General features: G+C 42.2%; 1 long non-coding RNA gene across 2 annotated transcripts in view; it reads left to right on the forward strand.

The window, feature by feature from the left end:
• Positions 1 to 625: 625 nt before the first annotated feature.
• The window catches only part of LOC109273538 (uncharacterized), a 59,635-nt gene continuing 45,283 nt past the window's right edge, over positions 626 to 14,977 (forward strand). For both annotated transcript variants that reach the window (XR_002083118.2, XR_008423884.1), the window contains exons 1-2: positions 626 to 714; positions 980 to 1,113. This is a non-coding gene — a long non-coding RNA (uncharacterized LOC109273538). The remainder of the gene's footprint in view (positions 715 to 979; positions 1,114 to 14,977) is intronic.

The raw sequence follows: 14,977 nt of genomic DNA on the forward strand, positions 1-14,977 counted from the left end.
TCAGAATCGATATGGGTGGGTTCAAGCACTGTCGTCCCCTCCAATTAACCAAAGTTAGTGAATGATGATGATGATGATGATGATGATGTTGATGGTGATGATTTTTCTCTGTAAACTCCACATGGTAAACCAGCCTTTTTGGTTTCACAAAACATGAATGCCCTGACTCTTTCTTTCTTTCTTAAAAAAAACAACAAAACACTGCCTTTGTTCTTGTGATCCCGCTGAGAAGGAGGGGGAACTTGACTTCCCATTTCCACGCAGTCCTTGTCATTGAGCAGCAGTGGGGAGTAACACCCCTTCGAAACACAGGAGTCGTTTATGTTTGGCACGCTCAGAGGGAGAAAAGCTGAACAGATAGATCTCTTCCTTCAAGCCGTGCCTCTACACCCCACTGGAGTGGGAAGGGGAGGTCCCATCAGTGTGGTTGTTGGGCCAATTGCATTTTCCCCCATAGGCATGAATTTGCATGGAAATTGCTGCTTTGTGTTGGCAGGACTCTTCTAAACATTTCACCCAAAGAATTATACCCACCATGGGAGTTTGCCCTCTGGGTTGTATCTCTGTTGGACCAGGAAAGTGAAATTTCTCCACAAGAAAGGGCTTGCCTCAGGAATTAGCAGCAGAACACTCCAGCAGATTTCATCTGTCTACTGCGTTGTCTGTGTCCGCGGCCTGAATGCTGGGGTGGTGTGGGGGTCGTGGGGCTGAAAGGTGGGTTAGGGTTTTGATCTTGCCTTAGGGACTGGAGGAAGTATTAAAGTATTTCCCCAAATTGTCCCCAACGGGCAGGCAAAGGTCCAGAATATGCTCCAGAGTTGCTGGAGGAGTGAAGTGGGAGGACAGTAGGAAAGAAATCCAGGCAAAATTGTGCAGTGGCCGCCCAGTCTCTCTTCTCAGGTTCCTCGTCCCTTCCTTGTGGGGACTCCCACTGACTTCATGGCCCCTATCTTTCCTCACTTGCCTCTTGCTTTTTCAGGAAAATTCCTGACACCTGGTATCTACCCCTCAGGATGGACTGATGTTTGCTGATGCTTTTCCCTGGGGAACAGTCTCCCGCACTTCCATGGTGGAATGAAAAACTTGGCCTGAGGTTTTAGCCATCGTGAACAGGTAGGGAAGTTTTTCATTTTAATTGTATTTTTTTTTTTTTTTTTTACTAAATCTTCAGCATATAGGTGATCACCTACTCTCTCTTGATGCAAGATTGGCCCTGTTTTTGACATCTTCTTTCTGTGAAATGGCCAGAACTCAGGACGAATCCAGGAAATGTGGGATGAAAACACCTCTCAGTGTTGGCATAGAGTTGCATTGCTGAGGTGCTAGGTAAATATCTGTAGAATTCCCTCAGAGAGCTTCCAGTCACAGTCATGGTTCCTCAGACAGGTTAGAACCCCCAGAAAGTCCAAAGGGCCTTCTGGAACCGCTGTCAGCTGACTCCAAAGAGAGAGGACTGGAATGTTAGCATGTTTACGTTTGTGGAGAGGAACTAGGGGGCCTCTGGGAAGTGGTTGAACAGGAGAAGCTGAAGCGACCCTTTCACCTCAAGAATTTAAAGAGAAAAAGACCACATATGTATGAGGCAATATCAAATAGGAATAAAAAATAAATTCAAGTATGAACCTTTGAAATATTAATACATCTAAAGTGGCTTCAGGAGACAGAGGAGTCTACTAGGTGGTTTTTAATGCCAGGTTTAAAAATTTTTACTCATTTTGATTTTCCATAAATTGCTGTGTTTGATCCGGGGGGTTGGGTCTTTTTATATAATCATGAAGTGGAATTTTGCTAAAAGGCAGCATTAGCGAAGGGAGCAAGGGTTTGGATGGAAGGATTAGGATGATGTGAGCCAGCACAGAGGAGGAGAAGGCAGAGAAAAAGCAGTAAGAGCATGTAAAGAAAGAAGAAGCTGACCTTGATTTTTGGGCACCACGCAGGGGTTGCAAACTGTCAGTCTTTAGGTCACACCTGCGTGTCAAGGGCACATGTAGTTTAAAAATAGGTAAAGATTGCCAATAACATTTCAAAACTGGCAGACTTCACATGAAAATCTGGGTTTCTGAGTTCTCTGGGAAAATCAGAGGAGCTGGCAACACAGACCACAATCCTATGTGGTAATAAGTGGGGTAAACTGAGAAGTGGCTGGCTCTTTCTGCTGGGAAGGAACGCTACAGTTTGCAGGTGTACTCCTGATTGTCACACTCCAGATCACCTCACTCATTTACATCACCTGCTCTGCCTGTGTGGCACTTAGTTTGTAAGCTCTGGACTCAGACTGTCTTGGCTGGGGGAAGAGAGACTGGGCATTGCCTGGCTTCCCGAGGGAATTGCTGGTCTCTGCTGATGTTCCTGTTGACTCCTCTGGTCAAAGTCATCAATGTAAAGGACATCGACACTGGCTGCTCTGCCTTGCTTTCATCACGACCTGCCAGGCCAGGCTACCTTTTTCAAGCATAGCTCTGTAATACAGAACCTTGGGCTGGAGTCTCTGGAAGGCTGAGCCTTTAAATGAGGGAGGGTGTGGGCATGGGCTGTGTTGCTATGCAGTATGTAAACCAATTTTGGAGTCAGCCTCTAGGGCACTGGGTGGCCTGAGTCAACACCTGTTATTATAACTCCCCAAGTACCTCCCTCTGCTCGACACCCCTCGCCACCTTCTTTACATCTTCTATACTCCTGTGGTGTTGCTTTTCTTTCCATGTTTAGTCCATTAAATTATCATAATTAGGGACAAACTAATAAAATGCTAATGGGTACAGAAAAATAAGCAAATGGTACGTAACATCAGAGTAAGCAGTGAATAGTAATAGAGTATAATGTCAGGGGTACTCTCTGCATTGACTGGAGAGGAAAGGCAGGAAAGATGTTCTGTTGAGCATTAAAGGGATGGAGTTGTAGTCATTTAGAAAAACATCTTCAAAAAAGAGGTCATAGTACAGTTGAGTTGGTCAAGGGCTGCTGCTGATGTCTATGGATCTGAGAAGGCAAAGAGTGTGCATCACAGTGGGGTGTTAGAAAGCTAGGAAGACGTGTCATGACATCTTGGAGGGCCCATGTGGACAGCAGCCATGAGCTCTGTTGGACACGCTTAAGATCAGAAACTGGAGGGGCATCTGGGTGGCTCAGTTAGTTAAGCATCCAACTCTTGATTTCTGCTCAGATCATGATCTCATGGTCCAGGTTCATGAATTCGAGCCCCATGTTGGGCTCTACGCTGACAGTGCTGAGCCTGCTTGAGATTCTTTCTCTCCTTGTCTCTCTGCCCCTTCCCCCACCTCAAAATAAATAAATAAACTTTTAAAAAAAGATCAGAAACTGGAAATGGTGCTTTAGGGAAAGGACTTTTCCAACTTAAATACAAATACTAAATTAATAATTTTTATAATAATTAATGTACCAATGAGGCTGTGAGATGAATAATTTTTCTGAACTTTAAATAGTTCCAGAAGTGCTGTGAAAGGCAAATATGTAAATTATGTAGTATTCCAAGAGAATAATGCATCTGAGAAATGCGTCTGAGAATACACAGATATGAATGAGGTGAAAACTCAGACCCACATGCCTTGTTTACTGAGACATTTTATTTTCACATTCATGATGCTATGAATTCCATTATTTGGAATTGTTCTTTATCTGTTTACTGAGGTAGAGTTGACACAAATGTTACATTAGTTTCAGGACATTATTATTGTTTTAAATGAATATATTCCTGTTCCTCTGCATAGTAAGACGCATTGGTCCTCCCTTACAGCAGAGGCTCATAATGGGTCAGGAGGCATTTCAGGAACTAAGATTACCCTGTCCAGGACACCCGAATTCAAATCCTGTCTTTACAATTTACTACCTGTTAATCTTGGGGGATATTTATCTAAACACTCTAACCTAATTTCTCAAATGAAGATAACAATACATAGTACTTTGGGCTGCTGTGGAGGTTAAAGATAAATGTATAAACCACACAGTTTAATGTATGGGACCTAGTTAGTCTCAATAAATACTGACTTTTTATTATAATGGTAACAATTTGTGTTGCTATTCCAGAAACTGCTTTTGGAGGGTCCCAGATTCTCTTATGAGCCTATCAAGCTGTGTAGCATGAGACGAAGTGAGACTATGAGCACAGATGTGATTGTTGCCACCAATTTAATATCTTTTGACATCATGTCACCTTTGCAAAGCATTCATGACACTTATGTTTACTGAAGAACCCTAGTGGGTAAAGGTAGTGAAGGGAAAAGCAGAGATGGATATTTAGCACCAGGACTGCGATATCAAACAAGAGAGAAGACAGAGGCTCTTTGCAGCTCTCTAGGTGTACCTGGTAGAGAAGGAAGGCAGGAGAGAGCTGAGGTGCTGGGGGCTCCATGGTGGGACCCTGCTGATTGTGCTGGGGGAGTGGCAGCCTTGAATCCCTTACTGTGGTCTGAACTTCTACAGCCTAGAAGCTAAATAAGCCTAATTAGGCAAGCAGGCAAGCAACTTTTGCAACTGGGGGAGCTGGAAGGGAACCCATTGGCTGGGGGAGCTTTAAAAGAAAGAGACCAGGGAAGTGGCAGTAGCCTTGGCCGTGGCCAGCACTAGCTGTTTACATGTTCTCTTCTCCAGCATCAGTGGTGACTAGGGAAGGGCAGCAGGAGGAAACAGTCTAGAGTAATGACACCTGCTGGAGTCAGTGGCACCTGACCACCCCCCAGTGAGAACGGCTCCAGCCCAGGGGGAGGGAGGTGCCGAGGTGTGCTCTGTGCTGGTGAAGGAGACTTCCCCAGGCTCCTTTGAACAGAAATTTCTTCTAATGGTAGTAGATTTTCTTCTAACCAAATTTCTTTGTGATTCATGTGGCCAATATGCTGCAAGTGGGGGAGTTGGTGTAGCTTATTGGGCAGTCTAAATTTCCTCAGCTTTCTGAATGGTGCTTAAAACGTGAAAATGCTGACCTGACCCGCTAAAAGAATCAAGTACAAGTATTAGAATGGACATACTTTTGAGATTTGTCGGGTACTGAGAGCTGTATTGGCTGGTCACCCCTCTCCTACTTTCCCTGCCTCCGTCTCCTCTGCTTCACTATAAATGCGGTGATGATTCCCACTTGTGAGTTCAGACTAGCTCCAGTACCTGGTCCAACTGGAGGGTGGGGGAGGGGAAAGAATATAATCTAGATTATTAAGAAACTCCCTCCCACCGGAAGCAGGTGTATCTCCACGGACTCACATTGAGGGGTGCAAAGTGTGACTTCTGGGCTTCTGTGTCCTTCTCTCCCAGGGTGTGCTTGTATGTTCTCAGTTTGTCCCAGCAAATTCATTCGCCACGCGTGTGCATCCTGAGCTGTGCTCTGAGGGCTGTCTAGTGTATCCCCTCCCATCCCCTCTGCTGCATCTGGCCACGGAACAGAAGACAAGGATGTGTCTGTGTGCGCCTGGGCTCACTCCCTGCCCGGCCTGCGTTGGCAGTGGCTCTGCTCCTCCTTCAGGGGGCGCACCTTCTGTTTGGTGGCCCTCTCTTATAGCCACCCCGACAGCTCTCTATGTCAAAACCCCCTGAGAGACAATTCCCACAGGCTCCTTGCCCTTGACCCAGCAGGCCCAGTGTTAACTCCTCCCTCAGCCTCACTTGGCAGCACAGTGGGTCCCCGGTCAGGTTTCTTTAACCCCGTCCCCTCCGTTGAAAATAGTCTCTTCATGAAACTTTCCATTTCCCTTTCTTGCGTGCATCTCTTTTCTTCCAGGACCACGACTATCCATCACCTGAGCCCTGGGAGCCCTAGGTGTGGTTCCCCTAGCCACAGGGTTATCTGCCTCCACCGTCTCTGTCAGTCCAGGGGCTAGCTACCTAGTTGCTCTTCTGTAAACCAAAGACTGCTTGCCTGACCTGTGTGCAGTCCCTCCCCCAGGGTGTTGGCTGCTTGTGCAGAACTGTACAGACAGATCTCCTACAGCTGCCGCTGAAGCCCTCAGACCCCTAACACTCTATTGCCATCTGCTTCTCTAGAGGTTCCCTGCCCTGCAGATCAGATCAGACAGCCTCACACCCATCTCAGTGCCCTCATCATAAGGGCTGAGACCACTGCACCCGCTCCTCCGTTGCATGCCTCCCCCCCTCCCCCAGCCTAGTCTAGCCCCCAGTCTGTCTTCTTCCATCCAACTATTTCTCCTGCCCCCTGCCCTCCCTTGTCTTAGTGAACCTGTGTCACCAATGGCATGAACCCTTCTCCCCTGAGCTGTGAAGGAGAGCTGTCTTCCAGAGGCTTCCCACTGAAATAACACAGGCAGAGTAAGAGCTTTGCTGCTGCAAAAAGTGACCTCTGAAACTGCCCTTGAATTTGGAATGAAGATTTAAGAGGCAGAGTTGAAGAGTTAAACTGTCTTTCTCAAAAATCTGAAGCATTTTCCAGGGAGAATACGCATATCATATTTTACATCACCTTGATTTGGTATAATAGTATGTGTTTCTGAAAATATTTTCCTGAAGTTTATAGAATGAAATAAAAATGTATAATGAATATAAAAGTATAAATGTGTACATATAGTAGTCTTTTAGAGTATACTGTTAATGTATATTTTCTCCTTATCCAAGTATGATTGTATGATTATGTGCTTTTAGTCAATGAAAGCTATCAGGGCAAACTATACTGTACCTTCTCAGCTAAGGAGCATTAGCTCACCACACTGCATCTGTGGTCAGCAAGGAACCCTCCACCTCCCTAACTTGAGTGGAGGGTATTCAGCAATGCCTGTGTTTACTTTGTGCCACTTAATCTAAAGAATATGTTTAATCTCTAATTGATGATATAAAGCCACCAAGGGATAGTTCTGGACTTGCTGCAAAGAAACACAACATCCTGGGTGTTTGTGATTGGAGGAAATGTCAAGTAAGTGGTTGGGAATGAACAGTCAGTTAGGGATGGGTGAGAGGCCTTTGCCATCTTGAGGAAACTCAAAAACATTCCTGTAGCCTGGGAGGGTCATCCAAAAATGATAGCCATGGTAGCTGGAAGAAACAAGGTAAGAGACTTCTCATGACTTGAAGGGGGTTGAAGAGAATGAAGGGAGGGTCTGTCTGTGGATGGTGACATTGGTATGTTATTCCTTATTCTATAAAGAGACTATGCTCTAAGCACCAGGTCCAGCGACTCTGCCTGTTTCTAGCATGGTACCCAACCTCTGTGCTAAAAAGACTCTAGGAACCATTTCTTTTCTGCTCTTTGTAACAGTTACCCTGAATATATTCTGGTAAATGAAACAAAGGGAAGAAATGGACTTTCTATCTAGAGCTAGCTACAGCTATGCAAAAGAGGCCAAACAATGCTAGCTACAGCTTTGCAAAAGAGGCCAAAATAAGCAGCTGTCATGCATTTATCAAATTCAGGACTCTCTCAAGTATTAAATCAATCCCATCAAAACAGTTTTATTGCTGATGGATGAATGGATTGAAGTAGATGTATAGCTTTAAAAGGGCTTGCCATTTGGAGTAGGAAACTTGCTGTGAGGCCCAGTGGCTTGGTGCCACTCTCTCAGAGCCCAACAGTATTTACTGAGTAGGTTCCAATTCTGTTGCTCCTGGGCTTACTTTTCTGAATTGTGCTATTTTAAGAATATTCTATTTTCCAAGGACTTCAGATCAAATTCAGAACATTTCCGTAATTCCGGTGCATTGTAAATAGCCACGGTCATTCACTCAAAATCATTTCATGTCTAGGCCAGTGCTTACCCCAGGTTAGTTTTTTGGTGACTATAGCAGAAGGAATAGTATCTGGGTCTAATTGTATCATAAATTATTTTACTGTTTCTCTAATTAGCAATTTGACTCTGTAAACATGGTGACACAGTGGAGTCTCTCATTGTAATTATTGGTGAAATTAAAAAAAAATTTTAGTGTTTATTTATTTTTGAGAGAGAGAGAGAGAGAAAGGCAGAGAGAGAAGGAGACACAGAATCCAAAGCAGGCTTCAGGCTCTGAGCTTCCAGCACAGAGCCCAACGCGGGGCTCAAACTCACGAACCGTGAGACCATGACCTGAGCCGAGGTCAGACGATTAACTGACTGAGCTACCCAGGTGCCCCTATTGCTGAAATTTAAATGGAAGGCCCTGTTTTATGTATAAAGATAAGCAAAGCGTAAGTTGTGTTTCTTTCCCGGAAACAATGATGAGTTTACATTGATGTACTTATTTTCTTTCACCTGTCTTCATGCTGTGTAGTAAGTGGCTGGGGTTTGTGAATTCATCTGGGACACAGTGGCTCAACTAAGTCTAGCAGCTTCAAAGAGCCAGGCTCTCTTCCCTTGATTTCTTGGGTCTCTAGGAGTGTTTGTATTTCCAAGGGACCGGCAAACTGAGTAGTGAACAACAAGTGGGCAACAAGAAACCAACTGTCACCTGTATGGTCATCTGTATGGAACAGCTTCTCGTTAGACCACTACACCTTCAGTATCTTTAAAAGGACATTCAAAGGACTTTTCTGAGGAACTTTAATGTGGGAATTAATTTGTGAGAATGAGCAGAATTCCCCAGTATGAGAAGAATTCTCATAGCACATTTGTTCATTACGGAAGTGTTTCTTTTATTAGCTCAAAGAAACCAAAAGATTTGACCTCCCTACACTTGCTAATCACAGAAGCATGTTATTCAGAGTTGAGAATACTACAAAGTACTTGTCAGCTCCCTGAAGATAGGTAGAAGTGAGTGAATTTAAACAGAACAAGACAAGGGAAAGGGCTTTCTCATTGGAGAAATTGGTGGACGTTGAAATGAGCTACTTTTAGAAGACTATGGAATTTTTTTGGTTTAAAGACCTTTAAAAATAGGCATAGATCCCTATTGGTCTGTAGTTTATTTGATTTATAGACATAAAGGAATGGACTAGAGCAGTGCTTTTTTTTAAAGTTTGTTTGTTTATTTTTAGAGAGAGAGTGTGAGCAGGGCAGGGGCAGAGAGAGAGACGGAAAGAGAGAATCCCAAGAAGGCTCCGCACTGTCAGCGCAGAGCGACATGGAGCTCCATCCGACAACCCACAAGATCATGACCTGAGCCAGAATCAAAAGTCAGATGCTTAACCAGCTGAGCCACCCAGGTGCCCCTAGAGCAGTACTTTTCAACTTGTGCTCAGTGAAAGGTTTCTCAGGGTTGGGTGGGAGAAGGTCAAGTGGAGGCTGGGATGAGCTGGTCAGACACAGGCACATGCCTCTTCTGTGAGGCATGTGCTACTAAACCCAGAAGAGATACAATCTTCATCTAGTTATTTAGTTCCAAACTTTAAAGTCAGGCAAGGGATGATCAGGAAGCAAATATTAATGGCTATAAAGCATTGAAAATTCACTTTGGAATGAGAGCATTTCTTCTTTAAATATTGTGGCTAAGAGAACTCTCACCGAGTTTTAGTGTATGTACATTAGAGATCTCATACAAAGAGGTCACTGTGTGTGGCTTATAGTAGGAACTAAATAAATGTTGAATGAATGGGTGCAGAGGAAAGCAGATATAGCAAAACACATTTAGCTTATTTATTACTTGAATATTATTGGTAGAAGAAACATTGAACATATTTGTTGTGTAGAAAAGGGGTCAACATATCTTTTGTTCTGTAAGTATTCAGTTTTGTGGGTCACTCTATCAATGTTACAACTACTCATTTCTGCCACTGTAGCATGAAAACAGCTACAGCTACAGGTAATATGTAACTGAATGGACATGACCGTGTTCCAATAAAACATTATTTGGAAAAATGAGCATCATGTCAGAATTGTTGGGGGGCCGTAGTTCGGTGATCACTAGTGTGGAGCACAGATATGATCAAACCTCTCAGCTTCAAGGTATTTTGTGGGTAATGAATAAAAATATTAGGTGTTAGGGGTGCCTCATTGGTTCAGTCAGTTAAGCGTCCAACTCTTGATTTTGGCTCAGGTCATGATCTCACAGTTAGACAGAGCCCTGAGTTGGACTCTGTGCTGATAGCATGGAGCCTGCTTGAGATTCTCTCTCTTACTTTCTCTGCCTCTCCCTGATTATTGTGTGTGTGTGTGTGTGTGTGTGTGTGTGTGTGTGTTTGTGTGTGTTTGTGTGTGTGCACGCACACATGCACTGGCTCTCTCTTTCAAAATAAGTAAATAAACTTAAAAAAAGAATATTAGGTGTGAGTATCATCAATAATAGTGGCTTATTGTTTGAATCAACATTTTGTGTAAATTTCTATTTCAGGATAGCCGAATAGAAAGCAACTGCATGTATATGTGGACAAATGTTCATTTCATTTTGCTATCATTCAGCAAACTATTTCTTTCTCCTATTTAAGCTCCTGTAAGGTGCCTCTAATAATAGAATATTAGAAAAAATATGTATTTAACAGAATAAAAAGTCTTATTTATGAAAAGCTTTGTGTGCCATAGATGCAGAATTTTTAACCTGTGGAATTGATTCCTTTTCTTTCTTTAAACAAAAATTTTTAAGCTTATTTATTTTGAAAGAGAGAGCACAAGTGGGGTGGGGCAGAGAGAGAGGAAGAGAGAATCCCAAGCAGGCCTTGCACCATCAGTGCAGAGCCTGACACTGGGCTTGAACTCATGAACTGTGAGATCATGACCTGAGTGAAAACCAAGAACCAGATGCTCAACTGACTGAGCCACCCAGGCACCCCTAATTCCCTTTCCTTAACACTGATAAAACCTTTCTTTAGGAAGGACCCAGTAGTAATGGAACCAGATAAAGTCAGTGTATTAATGGTAGGCAATCCAACATGACCAAATGCAAGATGTTGAACACAGCAGAAACAAAAATGGCTGACTCATAAATCGGCATGGATTTTGTAAATGTCTCATGTACTACAAAGCGACTCTCTTTATGGAAACCCTGACATATTTATTCTCGTCCTCTCTCTGTCTCTATCTCTGTCTGTCTTTTCACACACACACACACACACACACACACACACACACACACACACAGAATTTTGTATAATTACTGGCACTTTTAAAATATTTCATTATTATGGCATCTCAATACTTACATTGATTACAATAATTGCATTAGTTCAAATCATTTCAAATTTGAACTACTTTATAAGAAGATTAGGACATTAATTGTTTTGGAATTAGAACAGTAAAAGGAAGCAATCTTTATGCAGGGTGGATTTACAATATAATACTAATTATCTCATTAACCTTACCTGTAGAACCATTAACATGGTCAAAAAAAATCCAGGAAAGTATAATATTTCAGTGCACAACATTTGTTAGAAAAACAATTTATAGCTAACTTGGAATAAATATCATTATGCAAATTCCTTTTTAAAAAATATCTGATAAGTAGCAAGAAGATAATTAATACAAACTTGCATGGTTGTATCTAGAAAATATCTGGAAATTTAGCAAACTTGGTCCTGGGATTTGTGTGGCCCTAAGTAAATATTTTAGCCTTTACCTCAGATTTTCCACTTATAATGCAGGGTGTCATTTTTTAGAATCACAAATGTAAGATAATGAGAAATTAGGTGAATTTATCTGACAATAAGCTTTTATTTTTATTTTGTGTTATTTTTACTAATAATGTTCCTGAAATTCAGATGAAATGATTTGTTTATGGTCTCATAGCTCACCGGAGCTTTAGGGGTGCTGGGGGTGCTTTTCTATGCCAGTGTGGCCTGACTTTGACAAGAATGGGGATTTCTTGGTGAAAGCAGGTGGTCCAGGCTGGGGTGGTGAGATCATTTACTCAATAGTCTCATCCGGCTTCCCTCTGGCTCCACCATCCCTACAGTTCTCCCTGAATTCAGCCTTCTCTGGCAGAGCTGGAGAGACAGCGGGGAGGTTCTGTCATAGCTGTTCATGTGAGGCTGGTGCCTTGGAGTCCATCTCAGAGAAACAGAAGCCGTTTCTGGCTTCTGTTCTGTAAAACAAGATGACGGTAAATAGGACGTTCTGGGAAACTGACGGTTCTGTTTCTTCCTTGTGTCTGGCACTGTGCTACAGCTCTCGGTTCTCACCAATTATGCATGCCCTGCACATTTTTTTAAAGGCTTAGACAAGAGCACAGCAACGTATGTTGTTCTCTAAGATAATGCACTTTCTTGGAGTAAAATCACCAGATTTTGGGTGAAGAGACCCGGTCCCAATTGTGGTTCTTCTACCCCAGATCTTCTATTATTTGCAGCCTTGGGCTCATCGCCTGGCCTCTGAGCCTCGCCTGTAAGGAGGGGATACTGCTATCTACCTTAAGGTATAGTGGTAACGAGAAAGAGAAATCCCAGCTCCACCATTTCTTAGTGGCAAGTGATGGAGGGAAAGTTACTCAACCTCTCAGTGCCTTGCTTTTCTCATCTATAAAATGAGGATAATTACATAATATCTACTTCATAGGGTTGTTGTGAAGATTGAGTCACTACATGTGAAACACTTAGAGCAATGCCTAGCACATAGCAAGCATCAATATATGTTAGCTATTCCAATTACAGTTATAATATAAAACTGCTTTGAATAAAAGAACTAAATTAACGTAAATAATTATTAGTGCCCAAATAAGAGTTGGCTTTAAATGCATTTCTCAGAGTGTGGGAATCCATCGATACTTGGTAGAAAGGACTTGTTCCAAATATTACATTCTCTCCATTTTCCTTTTTGTTTCTTTTTATTGTGGCTGATTTTTCTTCTCCTTATCTTCAATTTCTCTTCCATACTCTGGGAAATGAAAAGTGATCTTGAAGGGAGAAGATGAAATTCTTTCTACTCCTCAGAAAAAAGAAGCTATAAAACTGCAATATAATAATGCTAACAATAAAAATAATATGTAGTCAAATCTGCAAGCAGCAAAAACAAACTCAGCTCGGCTTTGTTCTTTGGTGTGGCTGATGAAAGCCTGCAAGTTTGTTCAGTGAGTTGTAGGAAGCAGAGCACAATTCAGGTTGTAAGGCATCCCTGCAGTCCAGTAAAATTGTTGAGACTGGGTGGGGGAGGGCTTTATCAAATGTTTCTCTCCCATGTATTTGTAAGTTTGAAATGACACAGACTTATTAGGTAAATAGATTAAAAATGTGTTCCACTGTGAATGATCTATTGTGTGGGACAAATATTCTGCACATAGACTATTAGGATACTAATCTGAAGAGTGGGTGTTGTAAAGGCGGACAATGGTAAGGATGTGGGTTATGTGTTATTGAGGCAACTGGGTGGTGACTAGGAGGCATTTGAGTAGATTTCCTTTAAGTTCCTCATGTGCTTCTGTCTGATTTACACAGCTGGCTCCTTGGAGGGGGACTCTGCAGGACACTGCTAGCTATCTATAAATAACGAATGGTTCTACAGAGAGAAGAGGACTCTGAGACCACCAGATAGCGGTTGATATCCACTGCCGCCTCTACCCCAATCTGTCTATTTCTGTCTCATCTATTTCTGTCTATCCATTATCTATCTATCTATCTAACCATCAATCATCTGTTATCTGTCTATCCATATATATCAATCAATTATCTATTATCTATCACATTTATCTATCCATCTATTAACTATTTATGCATCCATCCATCATATGAATTATGTATGTATGTATGCATGTATGTATGTATCTATCTATCTGTCTATCTCTCTCTCTCTCTCTCTATTACCCTTCCACTCATCTTTCCATCTATGATCTCAGATTAAATTGAATTCAAAGACACTGTTGCAGCGCACCTGGGTGGCTCAGTCATTAAGCATCTGACTTCGGCTCAGGTCATGACCTCACAGTTCATGAGTTCGAGTCCCACATTGGGTGACCTGGAGCCTCGCTTCAGGTGGGCATGAGCCCCGCTTCAGGTAAGCATGAACCCCACATCAGATAAAACACGAACCCTGTTTCGAGTGAGCCCCACTTCTCTCTCTTTCTGCTCCTTGCATACTGGTGCCCTTTCTCTCTCTCAAAAAACAGGACAAAACAAAACAAAAAACCAAGACACTGTTGCAGGAATTGTCAAGAATCCACATTAAGTGAGGGGATACTAAGTGTCTTTTTTTTTTTAATATGCAATTTATTGTCAAATTGGTTTCCATACAACACCCAGTGCTCATCCCAAAAGGTGCCCTCCTCAATACCCATCACCCACCCTCCTCTCCCTCCCACCCCCCATCAACTCTCAGTTTGTTCTCAGTTTTTAAGAGTCTCTTATGCTTTGGCTCTCTCCCTCTCTAACTTCCTTTTTTTTTTTCTTCCCCTCCCCCATGGACTTCTGTTAAATTTCTCAGGATACTAAGTGTCTTAATCCACATTAAGGACAAACTGTGAAATGGGTTTAGACAGTCTCAGTGGACTGGAATATCAATAGTTTAGTGGAGAAATCCCTCATCTGCAAATTGAGAAAGTCCTCATTAAAGCTATGTGACTTAGCTGATAAGAACAATTTCAGAAATTATACTGAGTTTGAGCAATAGTATACATATTTAAATTCCCCCAAGAATGTGTATATGCAGAGAAGAGCAACAATGGCCTATTGTACCCCTAATCTGTGCATTAAGGAGCCCCTCAGTGCACGTTTACACAGCAGACCATGGCCTGACTTCAGTGGCAATGAGCTATGGACTGAACACTCATTGAGGGCTCCCAGGCACTTTCCCTTGCTTGGTAGTAATAGTGCCAGTGGAACCGTTACATGTACTTAGGATCCTAGTGTAACAAGCAGGATGAAATGAATGCATTTCTGCCTTTACTGCTACAAAGTTGTTATTTTTTCCTTTAAAGGCTCATTTCTATTGGCATTAACTAAACACAAGAATTCCCAGAAATCTAACTTGAAAATGAGAGTTGAAATCTATGTGAACAGTGTTATTCAGAATTGAGTCATGTTATAATATACTATATATCATGTATTGTCAAATATTGCTTTGGTCTGCAGACATAATTAATATAATCCAGCCATTAATAGTATGATATATGATCCAGGGACCTTAAATATAACAAAATGCAACTAATATTTATCTCTAATGTGCTATAATCTTTATTCACATCACAAAGCATTAACAAAGGG

The sequence above is a fragment of the Panthera pardus genome, unplaced genomic scaffold, assembly GCF_024362965.1.
Source record: "Panthera pardus isolate Hobbes unplaced genomic scaffold, ASM2436296v1 HiC_scaffold_10, whole genome shotgun sequence".
Taxonomy (NCBI): Eukaryota; Metazoa; Chordata; class Mammalia; order Carnivora; family Felidae; genus Panthera; species Panthera pardus.